Here is a 24449-nt window from a genome sequence, read left to right as displayed (position 1 = left end):
TTGGAACATTTTCTTCCCATTTCCCAATATCTATTATACATTTTAGTCCTTATTTACACTTTCCATTTCTCACACCAGAGAAACAATGCGGTATTTTAAATGTGTGTCCGATTTATTTCACTTAAGAGTATGGTCTCAAGGTCCATCCATTTAATTAGAAATGACTCAAGCTCATCCTTCTTTATGGCAGAGTAGTACTCCATTGTATAAAAACCCACATCTTTATCCATTGGCCTGAGAATGGGCATCCAGGCTGTTTCCAAGATGTAGCTATCATGAACTGAAGCACTTTCCCTGAACTCCCAGCTGAATGAGTGTGTGTCTAGGAGGCGCACACGTGGTGGGGATGAGCGGCAGAATAACCCCATGTCTGCTTTCCTTCGTCTTCGAAGCAAAAGATTTCTTTCTAGAAGGAATCATAATTTTGCCTGCTCTGTGTCTCCGCAGTGAAAGACACTCAGGTATCAGAGCAAGGCATGGAGGAAGCCTTTAAAAGGAAACGAAGCAGAAAAGAAAGCAGGAGACCCAGGTGCTAATCACAGTGCCCCTGGGTATTTCAGGGCGGTGAGCTGAGGACTCCCAGCCCCGGCGGGATCCATGTGCCACTGAGGGGCTCTGCTAGGGCCAGCGGGGCCGGGGGACAGAAAAATGCAGTCGGCCACCACTGAGCGACTTTGGGGCAAAAACCCCAAACACCGTCCTTTTTAAAAGTTACCAACGTGAGATTTCAAATCTTTCTTGATGCTTCCTGTCTCATTCGACAAAACTCAACAAACCGGAAGGGAGTTGAACCCGGCAGGGAAAAAGACAGAGGAGGGTGAAATCGGGGCGACGCGTCCAGACCCGAAAGTTTCCAACCAAATCGCCAAGTCTGTGGTTGCAAAATATGAACACTCTGTCTCGATATCTATTTGGCCAGGTCATTAACGAAGGGCTCGCATGCAGCAAACAGGAGAAGGAAAAAAGGAAGAAAGGAAGGAAAAAACCCAAAACTTGAGCAGCAAATACATTTGGAAAGTTACTATGGGATTGAAACTAGTTGGGGTCACATCTGGCTGTGGTGGCTTGCGGGTGTCTGTTGTCTGTCTGTCTGTTGTCTTGCTTATGTAGAAAGCAGCAAATGGGGACAAGGCAGAACATCTCTTGTCAGGAGAGAGAGAGAGAGGGAGAGAGAGAAAGAGGAACCCTCTCCCTGCCACACAGCTTGGACAGTACAGCGGACACCCGACCTGCTCCGCTCCAGGGACACCGTGATTTACAAGGTGAAGAGGGAAAAGCTGAATCACCAAGTAATGAAAACATTAAAGTTAATGTATCACAAGTGAGGAATTCATTACCATTAAGTCCCATAAACAGTTCTAAAACACCCATCCTTTCCTGTCCTGTCCGCGCACGGGGACACAGACACCGACTTCATTAAGCTCCACTCTCCTCTTTCCCCAGACCGCTCATGTGTGTTGGGAGCGACCACCATTGATTGTTAAGTGGACTGGTTCATTTCCCAGGACCACAGGAAGCTGAAGGCACATTCGTTTTCAGTGTAGACGAATGAAACAGCCAAGTTTGGAAGACAGGCAGCTCGGCCTGGCTGTATAAGTTTATTTAAAAGTCTCTGAAGAGGACTGGGGATTTAGCTCAGTGGTTTTGCAGCCTGCTGCACAAGCCCAAGGACCTGAGTTCGATCCCTGGTACCAAAAAAAAAGGATACATGAAAAGTCTCTGAAGAGCACATTGCAGCAAGGCCTGCAGCAGCCCTGGGCAGAGCAGGCGGGGTGAGCAGTCACCCCAGCCAGGAGGGGGCGTCCCGGTGCCAGTGGGTGCCAGGTGTGCTTAGCCGAGGAATCTCTCCCGAGTTATTGTTTGGTAGTGCACTGGAAGCCGAGACGGAGACCCATCCCCTCCAACATTTTTCTCCGTCGCCGGGGACACGATTTTATTACCTGGAGGTTGTTCATGAACAAAAGAGGCTGCACATATTGGATGGCTAAGGTAAACTGCTTCCGGATCATTTCTTTCAGGGAAAAAATAGAACTAACGTGTCTTTTCCGAAAGCTAACTGTAACTGTGGAATTGCCTGGGCATTACGAAGCAGATTGGAGAGGCAATACGAAAGTTAGGGTTCCCTGACCAAATTATTTGATAATAGTATTACTGCCGGGCATGGTGGTACACTCTTGTCATTCCATATCTGGGAGGCTGAGGCAGGAGAATCACCGAGAGTTCCAGCCCAGTCTGAGCTACATAGTGAGACCCTGTCTCACAAAACAAACAAAAAAGGATAATGGTAATACTTTTTGTTTGGGGAGCACTTCAGTGTTTTTAAAATGCCTCATGTATGGCAGCTCTGTGGTTCTGACATAGGTGGAAAGCACTCATCAGTCTTGACTTCAGAAGCTAAAACCAGGGTCTACACGATTGGAAAGAGGAGGAACAAAGATAGAAATGCAAGTTTTTAGAAGCTCCAATCCCAGTACTGTTTCTTTTTTCCCCTTTTCTACATTAGACTATACAAACATTTCAAGATATAACCTAAAGTCAAGGTGAACAATTTTTTATTTGGTTGAGGCAGGATCTTGGTATGCCGCCTATGGTGCCCAAGCTGACCTTGGCCTTGTGATCCTCCTGCCTCAGGCTCCCAAGTGCCGGTATGACAGGCGTGCACCTCTGTGCCCAGCTAACAATGTTTTAATTCTGGGTTTCTTAGTGCAAATGTCATGGTTTTTGGGAACATCACTCTGAAGGCCTTGTGCCCGGGAGCTGTCCAGGATTCCAGGGTATTCAGCTCTGAAATGGATCTGGTCTTTGACATTGTCCTCAAGGATCAGATACCTGGGCTCGCTTCCTGCCCAAGGGTCACAGGGATCTTTAGCCCTGGCTGCAGAGTGAAACTGCTGGGCTTCCCCATGGGCCACGATGTTTTGTTTTTGTTTTTGTATTGGGGACCAAACTCATGACCTTGCGCTTGCTAGGCAGGTGTGGTGCCACTGAGCTAAATCCTCAGCCCACAGGCCACGTGGTCTAAAGCCCGGGAAAGGAGGCACTGAGCAGGCCACGTGCAGGTTCCAGATGACCAGAGCTAAGGTTTCTATAAGAACAATTGCTAGCCAGCTGTGGTGCTGCAGGCCTGTAGTCCCAGGACTTGGGAGGCTGAGGCAGGAGGATCGCTGTGAGTTCAAAGCCAGCCTTAAGTACAAGGCGAGACTGGGTCTCAAAACAAAATGAACAAAACACAACTAGAAAGAGGAAGATCAAGATCTACACAAGGGTAAAAGGGGCCTGAGGGAATAGGGAGCAGAAAAGAGAATTTAACAGAACAAAGCCGAGGAAGAAGCCCTCGTGAATATTCTCTGAGGGATGAAGAGACGCTGGACTGGACCCGTGAAGAAGAATGAAAGAACAGGAAAGGATGGCTGGAAATTAAATGTTTGACAGCCAAAGTCAAAACAAAATCAACAGGCGAGTTGGAAGATAAAGCGGAGGAAGTCTTACGTAGAGCAAAAACAGCAAGAGCGAGAAGACAGGAAAGATAAAAAATATTAGAATATAGAAAAATGTCAGAGCACAGAACATAAGGAAGGAAATGATCAAAGAAAATTTCTCACAATGAAAGCGACAGCTTCTGAACGAAAGGGTCCCTGCACACCCAGCACATGGAAGGAGAAACTTATACCCGGGGAATCAATGTGAAATTTCTGGAAATAATGGAGAAGGGCAAGTTTACAACGTTTCTAAATCAGGGAAAGATAGGTCACACACAAAGAGCTAAGAACTAGAAAGGCACTGAACGTCCCCATAGCGATACTGGAAGCCTGTATAGCACGACTTTCCAAATTCTAGCATATGGGAGTCTGAGGCAGGAGGATCGCTGTGAGTTTGAGGCCAGCCTGGGCTACATAGTGAGTTCAGAGGCAGCATGGACTACATGGTGAGACCCTGTCACACACAAACAAACAAAGAAAAAGCCAAGATATTTGCCAACTCTAGGAAGAACAGGAAATAAAACTTAATAAAGCATCATAGAATTTTATAGGAGTCACAGGAAATGATATTTACATAGTCAACATAATGTAAACACTGAGTATAGATGAACTAAGAATGACGATATAACCACACTGGGAAAAAGAAGGGAGGAGAGCGGAGGGGTGCATCCCGGAATCCACAGAGAATGTCTGTCATCCATGCATCGGGAAAATAGCTGCATTCGCATTATTCAGAATTGCGGAAGGGGTGCAGAATCGAGGGGAGAATCGAAAGGGGTCACCCTGAGGGCAGGACTCTGGGTTTGGGAAGAAATGGCTCTCTTTGTGGTAGTGTTTGTTTTTAAAAAACAAAACCAAGAAACTTTATACTTACATCATTTAATAAAAATAAAAAAGTCAGAAAATGGAAAAAAAGTTTACAAATACTTTATAGCAAAGTGACATGCTTCCATATTACATAATGATGTCTATTCTCTTTTTTTTTTGGTTTTTTTGGTACCAGGGTTCAAACTTGGGCCCTTGGGCTTGCGGGGCAGGCAGCAGAACCACTGAGCCAAATCCCTGGCCCATGATGTCTATTCTGAGTGGCTGATTCTAGAAAAAATTTTAAGGTTAGAGTGAAGGGCATAGGACAACAGAATCCAGAAAAGAGAGAAGAAATCCATGGCTTAAACAGAAACAATGTTATTAAAAACACTGACGCAAAGTTCTGTTTGAATTAGGTATCATTTTAAGAATGTTTTAATAATCTGTAGTCTTGACGCAATTCAAAGACCCATTTGTGGATCTAAGGTTGTAAGGTCTCATTTGCCTAAGCTGCTCCTGCATTGCCAGGGGACCTGGAAGAGGCGCTGCATGACTTCCCAAGCCATCAAAGGTATGAGCTCCCAAGATGCAATCTGAGGCCAGCAGCCCAGTGGGTCAATTTAGGCGGCAATTCACAGAATATTCCAGGATCCCTGGTGTGGCCAGGATGGGATAAAGTTCCTATAGCAAATACAATCATGGGAAATTTATTGGAAACATCCTCCTTGGAAGGCCTGGCTGCAGAGAGCCCAGCATCGCTCCGTCATCCTAGAGGATTCAGAGGAGGGTGAAGGCAGAGCGAGCCCAGACACGGTTTCATTTATAGGGTTGCAGAGGTGCAAGGCCAGGAAACAAGACGCCTGTTGTCCCGAGTAAGGTTTTCACCTTTTTAAAAAACAATCTGAAACACATCCTTGTTATTCTTCACATAAATCACACTCTGGGTCCGGGCTGGCAAGGGTGTTTTAAAGATAGGAAGGGGAGGAAAAGGAAAACCAAGCGCGTGCCATTTTTCACTCGGAAGCAACGGCAGTGTGCAGGCACAGGGCCGCGCCCCCCCTTCCTGTGACTTCCCCGTCGGAAAAGCTTTGAGTCCCCCTTGCCCAAGGGACCTGCGTGCCGGGCAGGAGGGGCGAAGCTGAGAGAGCCTGGGAGACATGGGTGACCTTAGGCGATGTCCCCGGTCGTTCACTGTGCCTGGTTCTCCTCTGGGAATCGCCCTACTCATCTTTGGTGCCAATTTCGGTATCTATCACATTCCCGTCTCTTCGTTTTCCATCAGACTGGAAGTATGGCTACACAGAGACTACAATCTCCATTGCAGAACATTTCTACACGCTTGTATAGAGCTTTACTTCTTTCATTTTTTGAGACAGGTCTCACTATGTAGCCCAGGCTGGCCTTGAACTCATAGCAATCCTCCTGCCTCAGCCTCCTGAGTGTTGAGAACACAGGTGTGCGCCACCACGCCCGGCTCAATTTTACATTTTTTTTTTAAAGCACTCTGAAACTTTTTATTAATTTGATTTTTTTATACAGCCCCATGAGGTAGGCACTTATAGTATCTGGAAGGACAGAATGTAAGTAAAAAGAAACAGCCTGCACAGTTGAAGAGAAAAGGTGGTGAAGTATTAAGGATGATCTAAGTCATCACAGAATCTTAATTACCCCAGGCTTGAAAAAGATGGCCTGGCGGGAGACTATTGATTGGCTCGGGCTCGCTGCACTGGCAGAGGGGATTGATCGCTTAAGAGAGACCCTGCTCTGTTCCGAGCCGGCCCCAGGTATGGAGACGCCCCAAGCAGCCCCGCCACCCTCAGGAACAGGCGGAGGAGGAGGAGGAACAGGAAGCAAGGGTTTTTGTCCTATGAGTCTAAACCGTGTGCAACAGGGCAAAGCGGGACCTGGGTGGGTGCCTGTGCCCAGCTCCCGTGGTGGGGACCAGAGACACAGGGCGCACGCTGGCCGAGGGCTGGGACAGCCACTGGGACCCATGCTCGGAGCAGACACAATTGCCCTGTGGGCGTCAGCTCCAGCTTGGGCCACACCAGGCACCGACACCTTACAGCAGTGGTTTACACTGGGGCAGGCTCACCCGTCAGATTTCTAAGCACGGTGAGCCCAGAGTCATGCCCAGAGGAGGCCGAGGTAGGCTGATGCCCACAGGGCTTGGAGAGCCACAGCCTCAGCGCAGCCTGCTGGTGAGGTCCTTGTCACCTTGCTGGTGCTGCTGGTGGCTCTGGGGAGTGGGTGGAGCCAGATGGGCTCAGGTGACGCCAAGTCCTGAGTAGGTGCTTCCAGGTGAGAGCTTCGGGGAAGGATGAAGGGACCCAGGGCGGCCCTGTTGGAACAGCGACAGCATAGGCGCCAGTCATAGGCTCCACAGACTCTGCCCCGCACTCTGATTACCAAGACGCATTCATCTAGGAAAATGAGGATTTCTGTGGAACACCATTTATGAAATGCCAGGGAAGTTATTATCTATGTTTACATAACTCTGGCTTATTTCATCCTTTCAAGTGGTTGAAGAAGCCACTTAGAGTTGTTTCATTACTGTGATATCTCTTTTTTTGAGACAGGGTCTCACTATGCAGTCCAGGCTGGCCTAGAACTCACAGTGATCCTCCCGCCTCAGCCTCCCAGGTGCTGGGATGACAGGTGTGGCTGCCCCACCCAGCTGATCACCACAGTACCCCTCCCACTCTCTAAATCTGGCCCTGACATCACGACTGCGCTCACGGATTATTCAGAAAACCCCAAATCAGAGAGGCCTTCACAGACCAGCCAATTCCTGTGCACATCTGAAAAGGCTGGAGGGCAGCAGCAGGGGATTGGGGGCACTGGGGTTCCTTCTGCAGCCTCTGCCATCTTTGTAGAGCATGCGGTTTCTCCGTCACCAGCCACACTGGGTCCTGCTGCTGCCATTCAGGGACGCAGCTGACCGAGGCCCAGCAGTCACCTCAGGCGCGTGACTGTCCCCCAAAGGAAGCAGCGGTGGGAGGAGAAGCCAGGCTTTCCGGATGCTCTGCCCTCAAAGAGAGCAGAGCGTTTCTCACCCACGGGGGAGAATGTGCCCGAAGCAGCGATCTAGGGGCAACTGGGATGGGGCTGCTCTAGAAGCGCGGGCTGCAGAATACAAGAAATCTGGTTGACTCTTTGGCTGTATTTGGATTGCTTCAGCGACTTGAATGACTTTTCTTTTTCTTTCCTTCTTTTTTTGTTTTTTTTGGCAACAGGGGCTGGCTGTGTAGCCCAGGCTGGCCTCGAAGTCATGGCCATCCTCCTGCCTCAGCCTCCCGGATGCTGGGATGAGAGGCACGCACCACTGTACCGAAGGCTGACATTACGTGGCTTCTCCTCAAGTAAGCAATCCTCCTGCTAGGTGCTCACGGCCTAGGATCTTGGAGGGGGAACGGAAGTCTGGCTCCGTGGGGGCCCCAGGGGTTTCCACCACCAGGTGAGCAGGAAATCACCTCTGCATACTTCCTGGTCCTGGAGAGCAGTGTCACCCCCCGCCAGGAAGGCTCCCCTTCTTGCAAGCCGTCTGTCCACACAGCCGGACAGCAAACGCGCTTGATCTCTGAGTACACAGCAGCTCGGCACCTGCCCGGCTGCTCTTGGAGCGAGAAGTACAAATGATGGATTCAACATCTTAATTAAGATAAACAAACACAGAGGAACATCAAACAGTGGTCCTGACAAACAGAAGGGAGGACAGCTTAGCATTTCATAAAAGCCCAGTGCTCGAGGGCAGGGCGTCGTCCTGGTGATTTGTAAATGTCACTGGCCCGATATTACAGCTAATCCAAATATTTCCATTTCTTGTCATAAGTCACCCTGTGCAGATGGCTTGTCCTCTTCAACCTACAGCTTTCACCCTACAGCCTGGACAGATGTGGAAGGGCGAGCGGGAGGAGGGCCCAGGTTCTCTGTGGAATGTGACTTGCAGCCGCAACTTCTGGTGTACCTTCTGATTCCGAATAGTCCCCGGAAAGAGCACAGACCAGCCCAAAGGATTTACTGCCCCCTACTTGGTTTTTTGAGACAGGGTCTCGCTGTGTAGTCCAGGCTGGCTTTGACACACTGAGATCTCCTTGCCTCAGCCTCCCGAGTGTGGGGATGACAGAAGGGCACCACCACGCCCAGCTATAATCGCCCTTTTCTTCACCTTCCCCCCAAAGTATCGAACTTTATTTATTTTTTTGGGGTTTTTTTGGTACCAGGGATCGAACTCGGGCCTTGGAGCTTGCGCAGCAGGTGGAGTTTCTGACTTCTTCTTCTTGAGAGAATCTGAGCTCTTCCTAGGTTATACAGGAAATGTGTCCATTTCCTCCGCCTGCTTGTCATGTCCCTACAGTGCTGTTTCTCTGTCTTCATGAACTAGTCAGCTATAGATCTAATTTAAAATGTGTTTATTGCCCTAAGGGCCTGCAAAGATGAAGGGTGAGGGTCTCCCTGTCAATGCCTGTGTGGAAAGTAGCCTTGGGCACAGGCAATAAGCCGGAAGTGGTGGTGGTAATGATAAAAGGTGAGTATGGGAACCTCCGTGTTGGCCAGGGCAGTCATTTAGCTCTTGTGAAAGGTATTCTGAGAAATGGTAGGCAATTTTACCAATTTATTTGGATTAAGGGCCGGGGATTTAGCTCAGGGGTTCCACCACCGGTACCAACCCCCCCCAAACAAAAATAACCCCCCAATTTATTTGGATTATTATTATTATTATTATTGGATTATTATTATTTTTAAAAGATCTCGCTATGCAGTTCAGGCTGGCCTTGAATTTGTGGCGATCTTCCTGCCTCAGCCTCCCAAGTGCCGGGATTACAGGGGTGCCCACCTCACCGGGCCTGTTTGGAATTCTAAAGGGTGGAGGGTTTTAAAAAAAGCCCACGCAAAGTGTGTAAAAGGGACGGGGAGGAGGCGGACCTGTATGGGATCAGCCCACAGTTGGCCCGCTCCCTGTGGACCTGTCCCCCGCGGGATGACAGAGGCCCGGCCCAGGCCAGGCAGGCCCCGCCAGGGAGCTGCAGTTCCGGGATCATCCACAGGGCGGCGGAGTGAGACCAGGTTTCCCACAGCCGCCCGGCCAGGGAGGACGAGGAAGCGGCCGGGGTCTGGCGCGGGGGGTTCTGGGAAGCTCAGTGGCCGGTGACCTTGGCCGTTTCCCAAAGTGCACTCGGTTCCTCTCTGGTGGCAGCAGCGACAACTGGATTCTGAGTTACGGAAGCAAAGCCAGAGTTCAAGCGCGGAGCTTACAACTCAGATGCTGTCTTGGTGGCGTGCGACCGAGCCAGTGTGCGACATCAGGAAAGCCACAGTCGCCGTGCCTTGGAAGCAGACAGTGTGTGACCCAGTTCTGACCCTATGTGGACTTTTTAGCAAAGCACCCAACTTGTGAATGTTCTTTTTTAGTCAACAAATGAAAATGGTGTGTATTTATCAGGAACAGCATGGTATCCTCAAATATGTGAATTAAACAAGTTTTGTTTGCTGTGTTGGAGTTTAAATCTAGGGACTCAAATATGCTAGGTAATTCCTTCTTTCTTTTTGGATTTTTGAGACAGGGGCTTGCTGTGTACTCCAGGCTGACCTTGAACTCACTATGTAGCTCAAGCTGCCCCGAAACTTGTGGTGATCCTCCTGCCTCAGCCTCCCTAGTGCTTGGGATTACAAGCGTGTGCCACAGCACCTAGCTTGTGAATATTTGTAAGGTAAAAAATTCTATTTCTTTTGCCACATAGTCTCTAAGATACATTTTCTTTAGTTGACAGATGGGCAAGTATTAAATATATAGAGCTAAAAACTTTCTAAGGAATTTAAGCTTTGAAAATTCTTCTAATATAGTGAGCAGAAATTCCATTTTCAGCTTTTCATGTATTGACAGTGAACTGAGCTCTGTGCTTCCTAAAATATATCTCAAGTACCCTCTTAGTATATATTTTACTCTTTTAGTTGAAATATTTCACAATTTAATATTTTGTTGCCAACTTTGAGAAAGGTTTATGATACTGACTTTTTTTTTTTTGGTACCAGGGATCGAACTCGGGACCTTGCACTTGTGAGGCAGGCGCTGGAACCACTGGGCTAAATCCCTGGCCCTATCATAATTGACTTCTTGACAATGATCTCATTTTTTAAAAAATTTTTTGAGAGAGGGTCTCGCTATGCAGTTCAGGCTGGCCTTGAACTCACTGTGAAACCCACACTGGCCTCAAACTTTCGGCAATCCTCCTGCCTCAGCTTCCTGAGTGTCACCACACCTGACACCCCCCCCCCCCAGTCAGTTACCTTTCTTCTGGGGACAATTAATAGAAAGTAAGCCAGAAGAAAGGAAAGAAGGGGCCCCGTCCCATCAGGGTCTCCCTGGTGACTCTGCCCTCAGGGTGGGATGAGGGCTTTCTGAGCAGATTTCCAGCAGCTGCTCTCGGGTGGGACAGTGGCATTGGTGTCAGGTGTAAAGAGTCAGTGGCCAGCTTCATTTTCCAGCCACAGACTGGCTAGAGAGGTAGAAACCAAAGGCAGAACACCAATAAGACATCAGTTCCCCACCCCTGCATCCCACAAGCAAAGGCGAGGAGGCTGGGCAGCAGCAGGCAGACGCTGCCCTTGTCCAGCTGTGTTCAGAAAACTCGACAGTGTGTGGCCCTGGGCAGCGATGCTAGGAGGCCTCTTCTGGCCTCATCTGACCAACAATTTTTAGTGCTTTTAGGGGCTGCTCCAGCCAAACAAATTCCGCCGCCAGGGCCAGGGCCAGGGCAGAGGCAGCTACTAGCTTTGTCTCAGCTGCGACGTTGTGTTGGTCTAGAAAAGGTTGGGGCGAAAAGAAGAGGGACCACAGCCCAGGGAGACAGCGCTCACGAGAGGGAAACTTGTTAAAGAAAGGTTTCAACAGCTCAAACTCGCTTCGAGGCCAGGAAGGGCAGCAAAACGGATTATTAGACTGTGATTCGGGGTCAGAGAAAGGACACGGCGGTGACCGATTGGAAATAAATAAAAAGACTCCGCTAGGTGAAGCCGAGGGTCGCGGGCAGGGGCATCTCGCAAAGCCGTGGGCACATCGGTCACATTCATCGCGACATTCGGAGGCGCCTCGCGCGTGGCTTGCTCTTGCAGGTCTTCTGTAGGGGATATTTCTAGATAAACTGATTTCACAAGGAGGAGGAAGGCGCTTAGGTGTCACATTGCATTAATGCCCTGGCTTGACACCTTTGTGATCAAATTTGGTGCAGGGCACAAATGAAATGAGTTTGGTGGCCTCGAGCTAGGCTAACACCGATACATATTCTTAAGCAAAATCACAAATCACCGGCTGGCAGCTGGGATCAGAGACCTGGGGCTGAGACACTAAGATGTCACAGGGCAGGAGGAAGAGGAGGTCGCCGGGGGGAATTAGCCCTTACATCCGGGTCTCCTGCCTGGCTTCAGCGTGGCCTCCCCAGGAAGGCTTTTGTCCAGAAGCACTAACATTCACGCTGATTTTACAACCTCTTTCTTTGCCTGCCAAATCCGGCCCCGATATTCCCAGTAGTATTTGAGGAAACCTCTAGTTACCAAAGTCCTCATTGGCCGGTCAGTTCTAATGATGGTCAATGCATAGACACTGTGGAAAAGGAGTCCTAGTTTTAGATGTAAGTGCTTTTAGTGAGATATTGGAAGCTGCTCCCGAGAGTTCTAAATCTATACACTGGCCAGGCCACCCTCTCTTTCCCCAGTGCCACGGAGGGCTCCTGTGCTACTTTGATGAAAACATGGAGAATTAGAAAACAATGACCACGTGAGTGACATTTACAGAGGTCTCGCACGGGAAAGGGCACTTTTTATTGTGATTCTGTGTCAAAAATGTGGTTTCATCAGAGGACAGGAGGCGACAGAAACAGGCAATCGATACTTGGGCCTCTGATATCTGAACTGAGAAAGAAAATCATTATCCTGTTACTTTTATCATGGCACAATGCTTGAAACACTGCACCTTGTTTCCATAATAATCCAATGTTTTGGGGGTTGCAAGTTAAGAAATCTCTCATTGAGGGTGAAATTAAAGCACAAAGCAGAAAAGAACCTGCACCTAACATTTTAGGGCAAAAACAAGGACGGGGGAGATTAAGAAGAAGATTATATCTTTTGGAAAAAAAAAAGTAACAGCCCAATTTCCTATTAGTATTCATTTCACAGCACATGTTTCAGTTCTGAGTCTTTAGAACTATAAATAAGGAATTTCTTATTTCCAACTTGTTGGCAAAACACAAATTTCCAACAGAAGAGTCTCATTGATAGTCATGATAAATTTGGGAAATTTTAATTTATTTTATTTTTTGGTTTTTAGAGACAGGTTCTCTATTCAGGCTGGCCTCGAACTCATAGTCATCCTCCTGCCTCAGCCTCCCAAGTGCAGGTATTACAGGTGTGTGCCACTATGAACTTGGGCAATATTTGCACCTCTCATTTATTGAAAAATTTGCTCCATTATTAAGAAATTAAACCAAAGCTGATCGTGATGGCGCGTGCCTGAAATCCCAGCACTCAGGAGGCTGAGGCAGGGGGACTGCTGCAAATTTGAGGCCAGCTTGGGCTACATAGTGAGTTCAAGGCTCAGCCTGAACTGCATAGGAAGACCCTGTCTCAAAAAGACCAACAAAACAAAACAAAAACCAAACTCCAAAAAACCAGAAAGGATACAAACTCTGATCCAATACTATCATTCCTAGGTAAATAAGTAACCGATAGAAATGGCAACATAGTGGCTGCAAGACAGGGGAGGGGTGTTCACAGCAACATTGTATCAGCAAAGTAGAAACAATCCAGGCCCAGTGAAATAAAATGAATAAATGAAATTCCATAGAGCCAGGAGAAGAGAGGGACTGCTGCTGTAGGCACCACATGAGGGGGGAGGGGTTGTGTCTCACAGATAGGTGTGCAGAGTGAAAGACTCTAGACACGTAGGGAAATCCATCTGGTGACAAAAGGCAGAATAGTAGTTATTATTATTAGTTTTCTAGTTTAGTTTTTTTTTTTTTTTGAGACAGGGTCTCACTATGTAGCCCAGGCTGGCCTTGAACTCACAGTGATCCTCCTGCCTTAGCCTCCCGAGTGCTGGGATCACAGGTGTGTGCCCCTACGCCCAGTTAGAATAGTAGTTACTTCTGGACAGATAATAATGTCAAAGGCACAGAAGGGAGTCCTGAGTGTTGGTAATGTGCTATATCATGGTTTGGGTGGGGTTACCTGTGTTCACTTGATTAAAATGATCCAGTGCCACATTAATGATTTGTGCATTTTCCTGTATATCTAACATACACCTCTCAGGGTATCTGTTACTAATGCCTCTGTCAGCTTCTGAACTCCCAGGAAACAGAGGAAGTTGGACGGAGGCAGTTTTTCTCCTTCAGTTAAATGTACTACAGAATTATCATATTTTTTTGAGAAATGGTGTAGGCATGATTGAAAGAATTTTTGTTTCCTAGTCTGGAGCTGGGAAGGCTCAAATCTGGTCTAAACCTTTAAGTACAAGCATATTATCATGAAGATCCTGCATGGCGGTGCTGACCAGCTGCTCTGCATGTGAACAAGGGGAAACCGGCGGCAGTTAGACCGGAGCTATTTCAGTTGGGCTTTGAGGAGGGACACTGGAGACAGGAAGTGGAATATTGTGGAATCAGCTCGGTGAGACATCTTTCAAGAAAATCAGGGGGCAGGTGGATGGGTCCACAGGATCCCTTGAGATCTCTTTTCACTCTGCTCATCTGGTTGAGGGTGGAAAGGTTTCAAAGGGGAGCATGAACTCCTGGCGATCCTCCTACCTCAGCCTCCTGAGTGCTGGGATTACAGGTGTGTACCACCAAGAAAATGCAAACCAATAATAGTTTTAGATTGTAGAAAATTGTAGAAGTTTTCCTCTCCTGATTCCTCTTCCTCCATACTCCTATACTCTTTCTGCCTCTATGAAAAAACATATTTCAAGAGATGCAATTGACGTGCCTTGGGATTTTTTATTGTTTTCATTTTTTTGTGGGAGGGTACCAGGGATCAAACTCAGGACCTTGTGCTTGTGCAGTAGGCAACGAAACCCCTGAGCTAAATCCCTGGCCCTGTTTTCACTTTTGTAGCTGAGAAATATTTATTTGCTTGTTTGCTTTTTGACACAGAGTCTCACTATGCAGTCCAGGCTGATCTTGATCATGTAGCTCAGGCTGGCTTCAAACTTGCGGTGATCCTCCTGCCTCAGCCTCCTGAGTGCTAGGATTATGGGTGTGCACCACCACACCTGGCTGTAGCTGAGAAATATTTAATAAAAGAATATTTTCAGTGCTTGAGATAGCCCCTTGCAATGTGCACGGTTTGAGGAGGAGTTCTTCCTCGTTAAAGCATGTCCGGATTTAGAGCTCAATTCCCACATGGTTTTGGAGAGCTCACCATTCGAAAAACTGCTGATTCTTGCTTGGTAAATGGAAACTCAGTTATAGCAGCCAAGGTCTGAAGACCCAGAAGTAGATTTATGCTTCACAGTGATATATGAGATAAAAATAATTACATGGCAATTTAAAATCCTTCCAATGTCAGGTTCTGACCTCTCCGAGTGGCTCACCAGGAAAGGAGGCACTGGACTCGGTTATAGGCAACACAGCAGTTTTCTGAATTATGGGACCAATCTCTTAGGTCCTGGACACTTTCCTCGTGCCTGATAAGTTTCCACATCGCATGGGACCTTTAAACCCCACACAGCGGTATCGTCCTTCTGCAGGCGTCTGTCCACTGCTGGAAGTGAGCGTGGGACGTGTCCTGTGTCACACATGCTTACAGCCAGGTCACGGAGCCACTGAATACATCCAAGAAACACCTACATATTCGCACCAAGTCTAGAGAAGCATCACATACATTATGAAATCACCGGGTACCAAAAATAAGCCAGCTCAATGTGTCTTCCGGGCTTGCAGGGACCACAGCTTGGTCTTGGGCCTTTGCTGGCCTCCTCTCGGAGTAGGAGGCTCGCACTAGATATGGAGAGGGGCGGGGGTGCCCAGCTCAGGATCGGAAATCGTGAATTAGCAGAAAAAGAAAGAATTCAGTCGAGGGCCGGAGGACACGCAGAGGGGAGAGGAGCGGAGGCCTGAGAACAGCCCCTGAGCTGGGGGACGGGCAGCACGGGCTGGGCTCTCTGAGGCCCGCCTGTCCCTGCTCGCCCCGACTGGGCCAGCTGTGAGCAGGCCTGGGTGCGCTGGATGCGCCCCGAGACGTCCCGGCCGAGCCAGGAACTTCTGAGCACCGCGCTGTCCTCTCTACTCTGCAGTCATTGGAAGTTTCCGGGGAGGAAATTACAGGGTAAGAGCAGAGGTTGCCCAGGCGGAACTGACTTAAATCCGGTTGTGCTGCAAGCATTCTGTTCCATTTTTCACACAGAATAGTAAGTCTGAGCAAGTGAACTAGTTCTTGCCTTAGCTTCTGCCCAGGACAGCGTGATACAGCTAGGCCTATTTAGCAGGTAACAAACGTCATCAAATGTATATTTTCTCCCATAATTTTTTCTTAAATCTTGAGTTATTTCACCACTTTTCTCTAAATGGTGAAAATAAAAGAACAAATACTACACACACACACACACACACACACACACACACACACACACAATTCCTGGGGGTTAAACCCGGGCCCGGTACATGCTAGGCAAGTGCTCAACCCCTGAGCTACATCCTACATTTTTATTTTATTTTGAGACAGAGTCTCGCTAAATTGCCCAGGCTGGCTTTGAACCTGTGGTTTTCTTGCCTCTGTATCTGTCTCTCTTTTTTAAGGTAAGTTTTAAAGAGACAGGGTCAGCCAGGCATTGTGGCACGTGCCTGTAATCTCAGCACTCTGGGAGGCTGAACCAGGAGGATTGAAAGTTTGAGCCCAGCTTGGGCAACTGAAGATACCTTTTCTTTTCTTTTTTTTTTTTGGTACCAGGGATCGAACTCGGGACCTTGCTCTTGAGAGGCAGGCGCTGGAACCACTGAGCTAAATCCCTGGCCAGCGATACCTTTTCTCAAAAATAAAAAGTAAAAAGGCGAGGGGGCTGTAGGTCAGTTGGAAAGCCCTGGGTCAAATCCCAATTACCAGAGAGAGAGAAAAAAGAGAGAGAGAGGGAGAGAGAGGGAGAGAGAGGGAGAGAGAGAGAGAGAGAGGGGGAGAGAGGGAGAGAGAGAGAGAGAGACTGACTTGCTATGTTACCCAGGCTGGCCTTGAACTCTGCATACAAATGTATATATTTGTACGTATTTATGTGTACACATATTTGTGCATATATATTTGGGGTACTGGGAGAGTGAACCCAGGGCCTTCAGCATGCCAGGCAAGCTCTTTACCATTGAGTTTTACTCCTAGATTTTTTGTTTTTCATTTTGAGATGAGGTCTCACTAAATTGCCCAGGCTGGCTTTGAGCTTGTGATCTTACTTCCTGGCTGTCTCTTAAAAAAAATAATAAATATAAACAAAATACAAATATAAATATACATGGCTGAGACAGAAAGATCACAAATTCAAAGCTAGGGTCTTGCTATGTTGCCTGACGCTGGTCTCAAATTCCTGTGCTCAAGTGATCCTCCTGCCTCAGCTTCTTGACTGGCTGGGATCACTGGCACATACCATGCCTTGCTGGAACAAAAGTATTAATGGAGATTTGTGGAGACTACTCATGCTAATTCAGAGGCCTTTTGGGAGGGGTACCGGTGGTTTGCTGATGGAAAGTTTATATTGCATACATGTAATATGCCCATATTTTATGTTAGTGGAGTTTTAATGCAATGGACTTAAACATCTATTTAATGAGGTTTCACTAAGGGTGCTAGAACACATTGGAGAACTATTGCATTTATATAATCATATTCGAATCCACTCAATTTCTGCAGATTTGGAAAGAATTATAAAGCACGATAGAGAACAGAAATTTATAACTGGACCGGGAAGAGCAGTCTACAGTAGCGTCTGGCTAATTCATGGCAAAGTGCAGGAGTATTGTGTCACTAACACATGCGTGTGAATTCTGAAATAGAGCAGTGTGTTCAGGCTGCTTTTCCCTCCATCACACTGAGTTAGAGACAGGTGGAACGAAACGAGGTGATGGCTCCACGAAGCCCGGGGTGCACACAGTAGGTGCTCAGTAAACATTTTATAAATCAGTGACTTGAAGGGCTTAATACAAGAAGGAGCCAGAGACATTAGGCCCCGGTATTGATTTTGCCATCCGTTTATTTATCAAGTAGATTTGGGTATATAGGCCTTCGGTGCTCATTTTTTTCCCCTGCTGCGGAATCAAGATGATAAAACTTCTCCTGCAGAAATATGGCGATGTTGGAGATACCGCATGTGAGATGATTTGTTCATGGGAGAAAGGGATTGGATAAACAGAAGGCATGGTTCGGGTTGCCCACAGCATTCAAATTTAATTTGTACCGCAGGGAATACTCGGAAGCCCATGACCTCAGGAATGAAAGCCTGTTCCTTTTGTTTTTTCCTGGAAATAGCAAGAGAGGGAGTGCTGTTTCCTTACTCGGATGTGCTGGTCTCCCAGCCTCACCCCATGGTGCACCCTGAAATGAGCGGTCCCGGAAACAGCGGAGGGCAGGGGCACGGAGGGCACCAGGAACAACAAGAAGAGCCCTGGGTGTAAGAGCGAAGGAACTGGGAGAGGGACAGTGAGAGGCTCTGACAGGGGAGAGACAGATAATCCCAGGGATTCATTGCGCCAGGCACTGCGCAAATAATCAAAGGCTTCACCGGGGTGACAGATCACGATGTCACTCGGCGAGAACCCTAACAAGGCGGCCAGTGCGACAGCTGGGGGCTGGTCAGTGAGCATCCAGGCCAGGAGCCCGGCCCTGCCACCCCGGGCAAAGCTGGAAGGGGGCAGATGGTTCCTGAGGTCCCCGAATCCAGCACCCACCTGACAGATGTGTGATTCTGTCTGTGATCACATTGGATTCTCCCAGGGACAGAGGGAGAGGGGTCTGGGGGTGACTGGAGAGAGGGGGTACAGATGGCAAGCTTCCCCTGCCATGCTTGCCTCTTCTTACCCGTAAATCAGCCGAATGGCGGGCTCGGCGACGCACTCACATGATTCCCTTCCATAGGCACCACGCTAGGTGGTTTCTCTGACTCTCTCCCTCCTATGGATCAGAAATCCCAAAGTGGAGATAAAATCCACTCTCTGGGCCCAAGACATCTCTGTGTACTTTAACTACATTATGCTGTTGGAGAGGCTCCCTTAATGGACGACGGAAGAGTGCTGAAGTCTCTAGACTTCCTGGAACCGCAGGTTCAACTCCCAGCTGACATGCCCCGTCTTCCAGTCTACCCCGGGGAAGATGAATGAAGATACGGATACGCTTACTGAGCACGGGTCTCTTAGATGAGTTGCCGTAACTCAGAATCTCGCCTGTTCTTCTTAAAGTGGACATTAAACTTGATTCTGGGATTTTGTTTGTTGGTTTGTTTCTTGAGACAGGGTCTTGCTATGTAGCCCAGGCTGGCCTTGAACTCTTAGTGATCCTCCTGCCTCAGCCTCCATAGTGCTGGGGTTACAGGCTTGCACCACTGTGCCCAGCCAATTCTGGTGCTTTTGACCTTCTTGAAAAATCCTGTATCACCTGTACGGTAATCCTGATGCCTCTCATTTACAAGGGGACAGATACCACTTAGGATGGGTGTGCAACCTCTACCAGCTTGGAGACGGTCTTCAGCCTCTGAGGCTTGAGAAGGGCGCTGTGACTCTGCTTCCTCCTGCCGACTCCTTCCCTTTGCTTGGCCTGGACTTGAGCACATGCTCTGCCTCAGCCTTCAGTCTGTCTTCTCCGGGCATGGGTCCTCTAGTTCTGGCCTTTGGCCCTCCTGTGAATTCTGCAAAGGCTAATCCTGTCTGCTTTTTCCAACTTGGCTTCCGGACTTTCCCCACCCCTGACTTCCAGGATGGTCTCACTTCCATTTCTGTTGCCAGGGAGGGAGGGGATGCAGTGTCAGGGAAGTGGGGGTGGGGCAGCTTCCGGTGGGACTTTCCTCACGCCCCGTTCATTCCTGCTGGTTCTTAGTCACAGTGGTTCTGAGGCAGCAGGTGAGTCGTGGGGTTTATCTGCGTTGTGCTCTGCAGAGTGATAGGCCCACCCGCTGTGTCTGTGGTTCATTTCCTGTCCCAAGGCCTCAGACCCTCTGGCTCCTCCTTGGGGTCCCTTTCCCCAGGCTTCTGCTAAATAGACAGAGGCAGTGGAAGATATTCTAAAACCTAAATTTTAGGCATTGCCTTAGCCACTAATGAACGCCAATTGAGCACGAGCACTCATGTTAAGAATTTTAGAACTTTAAACACAGGCTGTGCTGAGCTTGGGAAATTGTATGGAGAGGAGACTCAAGAAAGAGCTGGTTTTAATTGTGGGGTCAATAATGGATGCTGGGGCCCTGAGCCAGATGGCCTCCTCCAAACCCAGCTTCCACCACTTGCTAGCTGGGATCGACTTCTCCAGGCCTTAGTTTCCTCATCTGCAAAATGGGAGCAATGGTATCATCTACCCTATGAGTCGTTTTTCTTTTTAATGCGGATAAAGAAGTTGTGGTTGGAACAGTGCTTAGAATGGTGCCTGGTTAAGGAAAGACAAATATCAGAGCCATATGTTCCTGCATTTGTTCTTTGACACAGGGTCTCACTATGTAGTGCAGGCTGGCCTTGAATGAGGTAGCCCGGGGTGACCTTGAACATGCAGTGATCCTCCTGTCTCAGCCTCCCAAGTGGTGCGATTCAGGTGTGTGCCACCATGCCTGGCTGATGATATATTTCTATACTCTACATCCTGATCATTAATGAGTAGCTAAGATACTACAATGCTTATTTAATCCCTAGAACTGAGTAGCATGCTTCCATGTACACACTGATTTGCTAGTCAATATTTTTAGCATCATCTCTAAGACAGTTCTTAGCTTTTGGCCTCTGGGAGCCCTGAGCCAGGTGCTGCCTGGAGCCTGGCCAGTGCCCTCCCCGGGCTGTGCATGTCCATCTGTTCCGGTCTCACAGCAACCTGTGACATCGGCCCTCTCTCATCTTCCAGAGGAGGAAACTGAGGCACAGAGAAGCAAGAGACCCCTCCAGGCTGCGTAGCGAGGGAATGCTAGTGCTCACCACCAGCGTTGAGCTTAAAGGAGGGGGCTGAAGGCCAGGTCCCAGGCACTGGTGAGAACTGGAGGTGCACTGGGCACAGACTGGTCTACGGAGGAGGCTGATGGACTCTGGGGTTCACTGATGCAGAGCCTGGCACGGCAGGGGCGATTGCCAGGGGCAAGTAGGGAAAGCCCTGCTGCTGGGCCACAGGGAGGCTGGCTGCTTCTCCCCAGGTAAGGTCTGGACCTTCCGTCCTTCCTTTCTTCTTTTCTTTTTTGTTTTTTGTTTTTTGAGACAAGCTCTTGCTAAGTAGCCCAGGCTGGCCTCGAACTCAGGGTGATCCTCCTGCCTCAGCCTCCTGAGTGCTGGGATTCAGGCATGTGCCATCAGGCCTGGGCTGGATCTTACTTCCTTTACACCCAACACTCAGCACAGGCTCTCACATGTCGAAGACACCCAGCCAACTCTTCAGCTTAGGGTTCTGAATTTTTCAGATGAAAAATTTATTTTTGTTTTTATTACCTAGTTGGAAATGAAGTCAGAAAACATGCTCCTTAGATGTGTGCAAAGATTAATTTTGTCATCAGAAAATGTTGACAGGTTCCCTCCGGCAGGTTCAATCCATCACAGCACCACCCGTCTTCGCCTGAGTTATGGATTCGGCTTGGCGTGGGCAGCGATGGAAGCCACGCCCCACCCCAGCCAGGACACCGAGGACCACTGTCACCCACCGGATCAGACGCTGCCCCGTTTGCACCTGGCCTCCTGGGTCAGGATGAGGGCTGGGCGCTCTCCGCTGCCCTGGCCACCCCTTCACTGTCTCTTCTCAGGCTAAAAAAAAGATGTGGGTTTCCTGGAATAGCTACCCTGCAATTTTTACAGGAACAAGACCATTACATTAAAAACAATCAACTGGACCATCTTCCTATTGCAACCTGTTTTCTTAGAACTCGAAGCTGGCCAGGTGACTTCCAGGACGTCTCCTCGTGTCCGTGCTGGGTTAGAGCACCAACAAAGCTATCTTTTGCCTCAAACTTGAAAATTTCTTTCTTCAGATTCTTCCAGAACTACTGGGTGAGGAGGGGGAGATCATGCCCAGTGGAAAATAATCTGCTGATGGACAACTCAAAAGCACACATAAATAAGCAAGATAATCCCCCATGTTGGCACTGGGGATTGAATGAGGGCTTTTGCCCTGAGGTACATCTCCAGACCTTTTTTGTTTTTTTATTTTGAGATCGGATCTCGCTAAAGTCACTGAATTACCCAGGCTGGCGTCCAACTTTCGATCCTACTGCCTTAGCCTCCCATAGTGCGGAGGGATACATTGTGTCTAGATGTGCCACTGTGTCCAGTTGTGCCACTGTGTCCAGTTCTTCAATTTGTTTCGTGAGTAAGCCTATAGGACCCGGTAAGATCAAAAGCCTTTGCTGGACAAATATGTAAAAATGGACTAGAATAGAAGTGTAATAAAACATTAATGCAATGGGTCCTTGCATAAAAAGACACTGAATGGTCCTTCATGCTAATGCGGTGTCTGACACACATTATCTTACGTAGTTCTCATGGGGCAGGCGGTAAATGTGATGCAAAGAATGAGGAAAGAAGGCTCTGGGAATTTAAGTAACTTGTGCAGATTAAGGGACAAATGTAGGCAAGGAGTAGGTTTCTCCGTCCCAGCCTCTTCAAGTTGTGTTCACTTAATTTTATTTTTTGTGCCCGAGATCGAACTCGGAAACTTGCGCTTGCGAGGCAGGCAGCAGAACCACTGAGCTAAATCTCCGGCCCTTCATTTAATTTTTTGAGACAAAGTCTTGCTATGTAGCTCAGGCTGGCCTCGAACTCACTGTGTAGCCCAGGCTCGTGTCGAACTGGAGGCAATCCTCCTGCCTCAGCCTCCCAAGTGCTGGGATTCTTTAAATTATTTACAGTGTTTCCAAGTCACTGTGCACAGGGCTTTCCAGATCAGCTGCATTTATATCACCCGAGCACCTTGAAGACACCTGTCCAGGTTCATCCCTTCCATTGGCTCTCAGAATGAATTTCTGGTTGAAGTCATTGGAAATTTATATTTGTAACAAATCAATGACAGTTACAGGCATCTTCCTGTAACTATGTTGTTACATCACAAACCATCCCCAATGTAGTGGGATGCACTACAATAGCTGCTGCGTAAGCATACACTACAAAACGGCTACTACACAAGTCTTTGACACAGGTGAGAAGACTTCAGGAAATAAACTATCAAAGAGCAGCTAAGAGTCTGGGTCATGGTTGCACACACTGTATCCCCAGCACTCTGGGAGGCTGAGGCAGGAGGATCGCCAGTTCAAGGGGCAACTTAGTGACTTATTGAGATCCTGCCTTAAAATAAAAAGGGCTGGGGGTATACCTCCGTGTGGTGGCCTTGGGTTCAATCCTCAGTACTGAGGAAAAAAGTTTAGATAGCAAGGAGTCTGGGCCTGAGATGTGACCGTTTCTAAACATCTGAAGGGTGGTCCATAGAAATGTGGAGTAGTAGGGGTACTGGGACCCCTGAGAGGAAGTAATGAAAAGGAGGGTTAAATTCAGCAGCAGACCCTGGAGGGCTCCCCCTCACCAGCCCCAGGGAGTAGGAAGTAGGAACCCGCCCCACTGTGGGGTTAAATGGGAGTACACAACCTAGAAAGCCAGCTTCATGTGGGTACCGCCCCAGAGGGACGGAGTCGACATTCTGCCACACTCTGCGGGGTGGGGACCCAGGAATTTGCTGTCACAGCCCGGATGGGACACACCTCTTCCACTGCTTTCCATCTGACCCAGGACAGGAAATCTGTTTTTTTTTTTTCCTGGTACCAGGAATTGAACTCAGGACCTTGCACTTGCCTGGCAGGCTCGGCTAGCCTGGGGAATCTGATCCTCTAGTGTTCTGTATGCCCTGCTGTATCCGCTGATTGCTTTTCTGTATCACCAGGTGGGCACCTTTTCAACATCCTTGCTTTACACTGATACAGATGCAAATATTTATGTAATGATCAAAAAGTTTTATATTTGCCCAATGGCAGATGGCTGCAGAAGTGTTATGAATGTGTCTGAGTCATCGCTAAGGGTTCCGTTGTGTATTTTAGGGGCCTGGGTAAATGGTAACCTCCACCCGAGGTGAAGCACAGGCCTACGGGAACAGTGCAGGGTTAGCAAAGTTTCCCCACCCTTCCCCGGGCTTGGAGTAAGCATCGCATCCCATTAACTGGAGTCCGCTTGATTGCTACAGTTTCAATAGCTTGTTCAGGCATCGATCGCTGTCATGTCACCAGGAGAAAAGGATTAATAATGGGGTGCTCAGGTTGGCTCAATACCGCTGATAGCGTCTGACAAAGGGCCGTCAGGAGGGCTCCCACGGGACAGGACGCTGCCTGCGTGGTAGGAAAGCCACCGGCAGCATCATTCAGGGGCCACAGAATAATGATTATCCGAGCACCGCCGACAGAGCCCAGCACGAGGTCTATTGTTTCTGAACCCACCCGGCCCCATCCTCCTCTCCCTAAGGTCACAGCTGATCCGGAGTCCGAATTCCCAGCGGATGCCCCCAGGCGCCACCCTGTCCCTGCATGCTCGCTTGCTGCACCTGTACGGTTTCCGGGAGATGCATTTTTGCCATTTCTGATCATGGGGAACAGGAGGAGACCAGAAAAGCTTGGTTTTGCTGGATGCTGTCTCCCTTGTGTGGCCAAGGCTTGGAGACAGGGAGTAGAAAGAAGACTGGTGGCTGGGTGTGGTGGGGCGCACAGCTGTCATCGCAGCACTGGGGAGGCTGAGGCAGGAGGATCGCTGTGAGGTTGAGGCCAGCCTGGGCTACACAGTGAGTCCAAGGCCAGACTGGACTACAGAGTGAGACCCTGTCTCAAAAAAAAAAAAAAAAAGACTGATCATTTAAGCAGATCAAATTTAAGACTTCAAAATCCTATTGTACTAATTGTATAAAACACGGACAGAATAATGGGAAGAGATGGAAGCCCAACGGCCGGTCACTGTGGTCCATCTGCCCACACCGGCTGGGTTGATTTCGGGCATT

The 24449-nt window shown here is 48.6% G+C and overlaps 1 protein-coding gene and 1 long non-coding RNA gene across 7 annotated transcripts in view; one reads left to right on the top strand and one right to left on the bottom strand.

Annotated features, from left to right (window-relative positions):
- Positions 1-24449, bottom strand: part of Skap1 (src kinase associated phosphoprotein 1) — a 233282-nt gene that overhangs the window by 45340 nt on the left and 163493 nt on the right. The gene's annotated exons all lie outside the window — the stretch shown is intronic.
- Positions 19304-21906, top strand: LOC147821034 (uncharacterized). Its single transcript, XR_015447714.1, has 2 exons — positions 19304-19363; positions 21013-21906. It is a non-coding gene; the product is annotated as an uncharacterized LOC147821034 (long non-coding RNA).

The sequence above is a fragment of the Heterocephalus glaber genome, unplaced genomic scaffold (assembly GCF_053883595.1).
Source record: "Heterocephalus glaber isolate CG9 unplaced genomic scaffold, H.glaber_assembly_v1.0 deba00001773, whole genome shotgun sequence".
Taxonomy (NCBI): Eukaryota; Metazoa; Chordata; class Mammalia; order Rodentia; family Bathyergidae; genus Heterocephalus; species Heterocephalus glaber.
This window is presented reverse-complemented; position numbering and strand designations above follow the sequence as displayed.